Source organism: Triticum dicoccoides, chromosome 1B (assembly GCF_002162155.2).
Source record: "Triticum dicoccoides isolate Atlit2015 ecotype Zavitan chromosome 1B, WEW_v2.0, whole genome shotgun sequence".
Classification (NCBI taxonomy): domain Eukaryota; kingdom Viridiplantae; phylum Streptophyta; class Magnoliopsida; order Poales; family Poaceae; genus Triticum; species Triticum dicoccoides.
The window spans coordinates 639,965,577-639,971,759 of NC_041381.1; the positions used below are offsets into that span (position 1 = coordinate 639,965,577).

General features: G+C 43.0%; 1 long non-coding RNA gene across 3 annotated transcripts; it reads right to left on the reverse strand.

Moving 5' to 3' along the window:
- Positions 1-1,046: 1,046 nt before the first annotated feature.
- Positions 1,047-5,524, reverse strand: LOC119349294. Of its 3 annotated transcripts, none has more exons than XR_005169311.1 (9): positions 5,256-5,524; positions 4,866-5,167; positions 4,573-4,750; positions 3,787-3,887; positions 2,879-2,911; positions 2,469-2,749; positions 1,806-2,075; positions 1,613-1,676; positions 1,047-1,516 (listed from the first exon to the last, which is right to left on the reverse strand). It is a non-coding gene; the product is annotated as an uncharacterized LOC119349294 (long non-coding RNA). The 3 variants fall into 3 exon arrangements; XR_005169312.1 differs by having other exon boundaries at positions 2,469-2,738; positions 4,866-5,187; XR_005169310.1 differs by having other exon boundaries at positions 4,866-5,187.
- Between the last annotated feature and the right edge of the window lie 659 nt (positions 5,525-6,183).

The window sequence follows — 6,183 nt, forward strand, 5'->3', positions numbered from 1 at the left end:
CTGCCATCGATCCACGAATCAGGCTCACTACATCCAGGTTCACTACGAGTCCGCGATGAGTCTGTAGTCAATGTATTGCCGTTGGCTATCCCCACAATAGGACCATCGTCTCTCCCCAAAGCAGCAACACCACCCAGCAAATCACCACCACCGCTTGCGGCTTGCCTACATAAAATCACGAGAAATCCCCACGGCGGTGCTGTAAGACCACCTTGGCGACCTTGACAGCGACCAACTGGTCTAAGTTCTAAGCTAGACGCTCTATGTAGAAACCAATAGAAGCAGGGGCGTGGTTCAGATTTGTTCTTCGTGCGCGTGCATGCCCTGCTGCCCACCAGCTCTTGGTCTACAACTCACCTCTGACTGACCTCCCATAGAAGATTCGGGAAAAAAACTCATCACTTACATTATCATAGCTGCACATTCCAAGTCAAAGTAGAACAGGTCACAAGGATTCTGTGACAACCAGCCATGGCCAGATCAGTTGGATTTTAATTTCGTTCCATCTCATAATCCATCGCCCACTCTCTCTCAATGGAAATTAAACTTAGGCATGTCACAAGTTGTCATTGTTGTTAACATTTAGAAATTTAAATCAAAGGAAATCTGTAACTAATCCCAATGCTTGCATTAAGCTGTAAATACATGAACTGTAAATGCTGCAGATGTAGAAGTACCACACAGCTATGTCACGGCCCCAAGAAATATTTCTCTGCTATCCTTCTTGAAACTCTGGAAGAATCCATATATACTATCCCCAATTTCACTCAAGTGTATTCATGAGGTATGATAAGCACGAAAAATGAACTATGGCAGTAACAACAAATAACGCCAAAGAAGTAGTTGCAATCAGTGCAACCCACTACATCCGCCGGCATGGAGATCCTACTACTTTTGTACCCTCGACTTTATATTTTTTCCGCGCCACCAACATTTTTATATCATTCATTATGCTTTTCTTCAAGGTTTCATGTGAGAAGTATGAGGGCACTGACACACAGTACAGATAAAATTCTCAATAAATAAGTCTCTTTTCTATTTATATCTAGTAAGTAAAACTCTGGGATACCAACATTAAGTATCTTCTATCTGGTAAGAAAAAAGCACATAAAACCAAATGAGAGCCCCCAAAAGAATTTTATGCACAAAAATCAATTTGATCTCTGCATAAAAAAGACTGAACTGGTTTGTTGTTTCATGCACAAAAATCATTTTCATCATTGCCTCTAAAAGGACAGTTTACAAAAAACCAATGCAGGTTATGCATCAGGGACAAAATATAGTACCTTGGCCTCTTACAGAACATGGCATCAAGCATTGAGGCACCCGCATCACCCAGCCCATTTTTCGAGACTTCGAAGGTAAAGGGCGCTGCCTGTCCACACGAAGTGCGGAACGAGGGCATTTTCAGCAAGATCTTTTATGATTCTTCTCCATGTTTTTAATCTCAGTTGCATGGGCCACATCAGTTGCATTTTTAAGCTCACAAAGAACTAAAGAAAAATTGCACTCAGACCTGCATACATCTGAACTCAGTAACATAGAATTTGAAAAGACGATTGCACCTATCATACATAGATTGAATGGACGTGAAGGATCATATGATGCTTACCTTCAAGGTGTTCCTGAAGATTTCCATTGGAACATACTCCACATTAATGCTTTATTTTCCCCTTCTACTATTTCAGATTGTGTACCACATACGTATAGGTATCGTAAATGAATAACATGGTTAGATTTCACATGAGTTGGATAGCAACTTCTACAGTCAATGTCTGGTAAGTTACTCATAGTATTGACTATACCTTATAGGATGCACCAATGATGGTCAATAGTAACTTTTAGAGACCAAACATGTCGAAGTTGATCTTGATGGTTAGCACATCAAATTGTTATCTAAAATGTTACCGTCCATAAAAGATGCAGAAAATCTCCAACAAAAAGAAAATACATCACTCTTGCAGTAGTTATTATTACTCTAGTATTCTTCAATTGTTATCTCAAGTGTTGTATTCTTCAATTGCAGGCCCTCAAATGTGGCAACTCAGTAGCAAATTCAGCCAAACGAGCTCCATCTGCAAAAATTTGTGAGGATCAAAAGAATATATTATCTCTCTTATGATGATAAACGTATGTACAACAACGGTTATTACAAGACTTCCAGCGCCCATAAACAGTCCAACTTATAAAGGTTATCACTAAAAAAACATAGTTTCAAAAGATCAGAATTTATCCTTGGAACAAATCTTTCAATAAACTGAAAGCATCATACGCATAACGAAAGCACTGCCCTATAACAGAATGAACAAGCTAAAGTGAATGCAAGCATGCTTTTAGTGCTTAGTCTATAACAGGCGGGTAAAGTTCCTCCTTGTTCCCATGTTGTTCATCATCCCCTTTTGAAGAAGAAACATCGTCTCGATGTAAAATCATGGTGATTGACTCAAGGGAACAGAGAGCAAACACACCTCCTTCAAGCGAATTCAACAATTGACATCTCATTCGAACGAATTCAACAATTGATGTGCTGCAGCGAGCGATGGTTTATGACCTCCCTCGCCAAATTTTCATCAATCCACAAACACATCAGGACGTACACCCAAAAATTTGCCCCGTTACTAAATTTGCAGCATGAGAATCCTGACGAGTTAAGAAAAACTCGACCGAGCGTCCCATGTTCGTAATCCTACGCTGGGCGGCGTCTTCAAAACCCAAAGTGCCACCATTTTCTTTATGTCCTGGAGAAAGGCTTATCATAAAATTTTGCCAAAAAATTATTAATCAGAAATAACATCACAGTATATCCATCCTCTTGCTAAAAACTATCTGAATCAAACAAAGATGTAATTTTTCAATATCAGTATACAAGAATGTTTACCTGTTGTGTGATGTTCTCCATCCGATTTGATTGCTGTAAGAGAAGGTAAATAAAATAAAACTATAAAAACGAGCAAATAAGCATCACAAAAGAAATCACATGGCAAATGCATAGTACATAAAAAGGTGCATGTGTGCTGCCACAGGACAACTTGTTTCATGAATTGTTACTTTAAAGAACTATACTGTTTTGCGGAAGATTAGCATATACTTCAGATACTATTTGAATAAATGTAAAAGGAATATAAAAGCACCTAAACATTTGTGTGGTTAGAATTCCAGAGCAAGAAATATACAATTACGTTCTTATGCTGCAAAGGAAATATGGAAAGATTTAAAAAGGGGAGTAGTAAGGAAATAGTACAACACGGTCTTCTCCACTAAAACAAATGGCTATAATATCTTGTTCATTTTATTTATGAGAATAAGACATATTCACCACTTATTTGAAATCGGCTTCAAACTCCATGCGGTGTTTGATGTAAAATAGGTCACAAAGAAACAAAATTTTCATCTCACAATTTGATATGAAAAACTGGTTCATTTATTACGACGACGGGAAAGAAAATGTATAAAAACTAACCAGTGAGAGCACTGTTTGTGAAAAGAAAACATATAGCACCTCTCAAAAATAGAATCTCTAATCGTGATTTATTTACAGTACAGTATTTTGTTTCGGGATAATAATAAAATCACAACCATAATAGATGATTCTGAATACAGTCTGATGGTATTTAGTATGATATAATTTTTAACTTGATCACTCAAAATAATATGCTTAATTATCAGAAAACGATGGTGTACGTGCATGCCAGCTACAAAGGTAAGCAACTAATGCATGTCATATAATATAATCTATATAGTATTATAGTCAGAGATTGGGATGGGGATGAGGATGCGAGCCCTCACATGCATTGCTGTCTGCACAGGCTTGTTTGCTGGCATCCATAGCTCCTGCTCGACCCTTCGACCGCAGCATCCCGGAGAGCACACCGAACGGCTGCTGGTGCCTGGCGGGAGAGCACGTGATGGATGCATCGACACACACATCAGCAAGCAAGCACAGACGTGTGTATGTGTTAGGTAGGGTGGAGAACGAAAATAAACCAGTGGAGGTGGGACGAAAATTAACCGTAGAACGGAGACTATCAAATGAAACATTAGGAGTAGAGATACTAACAATAAAACATACGGCTCGTCTACACGGACTGTAAATCTTACCCAATAGCTGTAGGATTATTGCTCCAAAATACACAATGGCACACCCAACAAAAAATACATTGCATGGCCACTGCTGAACGTGGAGTCTACACCAAATTTGACACTACTTTCAGACTCGGTTTTAGTCTGCTACGTACTAAGATCATACCACGAAATTAAAGAGGAATCCAGTTATCAGAGTAGCATGATTTCCTTTCAACTTATTTACATGACTGATGGCAGCTGATCTGTAACACTTTAAAGTCAAACAATTTCAGTTAACCTATCTAGCTCGCAGCTTCCTAGCTAGTTAGCCTATCTAGCAACATACCAAATTGAATCAACACTAAAATTTATTTCAACATTTTTGTAGGGTAAATTTCTTGTAACCTATCCACACAAAATAGAGATGAACAATCCCAGTGATGGATCAAGACTGAAATTTCTTGCATAACAAAAGTGCAGTTAGAGACATGCGCCCAAGGAGGCTCTCACCAGTGGTGCCGGCCGTGATGGCGTTAGCACTCGTGCTGGGCATAGCGTCATAGCCATCGTCTGCTGACCGGAAGCAGCAAACCTCCCAGTCCAGCTTCCCTGTGCGGATGAGGACGACGACGACCCCGACGCTGCCGTAGTCGCCGCGGCGGCGCTGCACCAAGTACTGCTACCGCCCCTGCATTTGGTCGCAAACAATCGTTTAGAAACTGCAGATTCAGAAAGAAGGGGAGAAGAATTGCTCTCAATCTCACACCCATGAACAAACCAAGTCGCACAAGGAAGGAACTCACCAAGATCCGGCCAGCACGAAACCCGCCCGTGGCGGCGAGGTTGCCGTTGTACACGTCGCTCGCGTACGTCCCGTCATCCTCGTCGTCGGTCAGGAGCGCGCGGCTCCGCGGCCGCACGTGCTGCCCGTCGCCGTCCATCAGTGCCCGCGGGGATCGCTGAGTCGGAAAGAAGCAGGCGCCAAGGTAAACGACGTCGCCGCTGTGGAAGTCGGCCGCGAGAGGCGCGCCCAGTTGGTGTCCTGCCTCTCGCTGTCCGTTGCGCCACCAGTTGGTGTCCCGCATCTGTTGCCACTCGCCGACCCCTGCCATGGGAGAGGAGAACCTGGGGGCGCGTGAGTACAGGCTACGGGGAGAAGATGGGTTGGCGTGAGGGCAGGGAGATAGCGTTACCTGGGTCGTCGCTCATCGCTATCGCGGACTCGGCGCTCCTGTTCGTCTACCTCCCACTTCGATCTCCTCCTGGAATCGGTGAAGAAAAGAAGAGATGGCAAGGGCGCAGATCCACCGCTCCAATCAGATCCCTTCCATTCCCTTCCCTCCCTTGGGAGAGGGAGAGAAGGTGAGGGGGAGGAGGAGGCCGCCGGCGGTGTCGCCATGGCCGGGCAGGGCTCCTCCCGCCTGCCCGCGACGGGAGGTGGCGGGGGCGGCAGCGACGGGCGGCGGCGTTTAAGGGAGGGGTCGGCGGCGGCTGCGAGGGCGAAGGGTTTGGTGTGGCGTCGCTCGAGGGCAAAGGCTTCGCTCGCAGAGTTTTTTTCGATGAACCGGAGGGTTTAGCACTGGACATAATGGGAGCATACCGATTTTTATTTCCTGGTTCGAGGGCGGAGGTGAAAATTGAGGGGACGCGGGAGGTGGGATCGACGACGAAAAAAACCCGTCTCTGGTGGGACGAAAATTGACCGGCGGAGACTACCAACTGCTCCATTAAGAATAAAGATCTCAGCATCAACTGGTAAAACTAAAGATTCCACAGGTAAATTATCACTAATTAATTCAGTATTCCAAGTGCCGACTGCCGGCCGCTAAGTAGTAGTAACGCTATTTAACTCGTCGTTCCATTTGTTAATGGTTAATTTTTACTTTTAAAAATACATGCAACTTTATTCATAATCATAACAATTACAGATACACCGATTTGGACCGAAACTCCAAGAAAATACAAAGTAATTTCTATGAATAATAATTACAATAAAGTCTCTTGAAAACATCTTCTTTGTGGTATCAATTTCTGCTCGAAAAATTACTCCAAAGACTTTGATAAAAAGGCTGCAATTGGACTGGAGCAGCAATGTTGTCAATCTTTTACACGCACGAACAA